This window comes from Pteropus alecto, unplaced genomic scaffold (assembly GCF_000325575.1).
Source record: "Pteropus alecto unplaced genomic scaffold, ASM32557v1 scaffold60, whole genome shotgun sequence".
NCBI lineage: Eukaryota > Metazoa > Chordata > Mammalia > Chiroptera > Pteropodidae > Pteropus > Pteropus alecto.
In genome coordinates, this window is record NW_006430726.1 from 4,663,507 (window position 1) to 4,664,859 (window position 1,353).

The 1,353-nt window shown below is 50.0% G+C and overlaps 2 protein-coding genes across 4 annotated transcripts in view; one reads left to right on the forward strand and one right to left on the reverse strand.

The window, feature by feature from the left end:
* Positions 1-1,353, reverse strand: part of BTBD1 (BTB domain containing 1) — a 52,335-nt gene that overhangs the window by 41,977 nt on the left and 9,005 nt on the right. The window contains exon 4 of the mRNA XM_025050050.1: positions 1,187-1,312. The gene's annotated coding sequence lies outside the window, so the exon portion shown is untranslated. The remainder of the gene's footprint in view (positions 1-1,186; positions 1,313-1,353) is intronic.
* Positions 1-1,353, forward strand: part of TM6SF1 (transmembrane 6 superfamily member 1) — a 22,279-nt gene that overhangs the window by 5,161 nt on the left and 15,765 nt on the right. The gene's annotated exons all lie outside the window — the stretch shown is intronic.

Sequence of the window (1,353 nt, forward strand, 5' to 3'; positions counted from 1 at the left end):
GCCAGGGTTTGGAGCTGGCCACTGTCACTTGCACACCGATTAGCCAAGGCAAGCCAGTCCTTAGAAGAGCTGGGCCTTCCGTGCCAGACCTTGGGGCCTGAGTGCTTGCTCCTGCCCCAGTCCACCTGCCTCTGATCTGGCCCCTCCTCATCCTTCTAGACTGGTTTCCTGCTGCCTTCTTCCCTCCTCCCGCTCTGTGCTCCATGGAGCGCACGCTTAGGGGCATTCAGGTCTCTTCTGATTCTTTGCACCCTTGTTCCTACACCTTCAGCAGTCTGTCCTTGTCACAACCTTGAGCACGCACTGCAGCCTCAGGGCCAGGCCTCGCCCTACTAGACTCCTGCTCACTGGAGGGCAGACGGTCCTTGTCCTCTTTGACCCAGCTTCTGACACTCCTGTTGATAGAACAGTAGACTGAGCATGTGTTGACGCTTCCTTTCTGGGAGATAACGATGGCTGATCCGTCAGTGAGACCTGGGCCAAAGACCTCCACGAGGCACAGGGAGGCACACGTGGGCCCTTCCGCTCCCTCTGGGCAAAGTGTCAACGCTGCGCTCCTGGCTGCAGACTCGGCAAGGCTAGCTTCCCCTGTGAATTAACTTCCCCACTCTGCTCTCCTTTTCTTCATCTGCAGGTTTTCTTATGTTCACCATTAGATTTTTCTACTGTCCGCGCCCATCGCGTAGTTTAAGACATCAATTTGTTATAACTTTGAAAATGCAGCTTTACTGATAAACATGCACTAAATTTGATCGCTTGTTGTTTCAAAAGTATTTTGTTGATGGTAGTTTTAAGCCCATTTAGATGATTCTCACAACCCTAGTAAGATTCCTAAAGATGCTATGCCTTCTCTTAATATATTCAATTGGACTCTGTCATATCCATTTTAAAAAAATCACTAGCTGTTCTTCAAGCCATGGTCACTTGCACATCAGCCACTGTCTTTAAAATCTCCAGTGTGGAGCAGAACATGCTGAACACTGTGAGTTGGTCTGCTTGGTAATCACTGAGAGAAATTATCTCTTCCGAGTCATTATTTTAAACCTGGTGGTCACCTTTATGCTCCCCTGGCCACTGCTTATAGGTTTTGTTTGCATCGTCCTGGTGAGGTGCAGGTGTAGCCCTGGGCAGCCACTTGTAGGGAGTGGAGGATGGAACAGAGTGGGTGAGTCTGTCATTTTCTTACCCTCTGGTGCGTGTCCCCTTGGTGAGAGCACGTGAGCCATGATGTCAGATCCGGGACACAGGCAGAGGTCCTGCTCTGTGCAGAGGTATACTCCGTTAGGCCATGTTCACAGTGTCCAGTCATCTTCTGGAAAGCATGAAAAACAATCCATTATTACTGGTGAATGC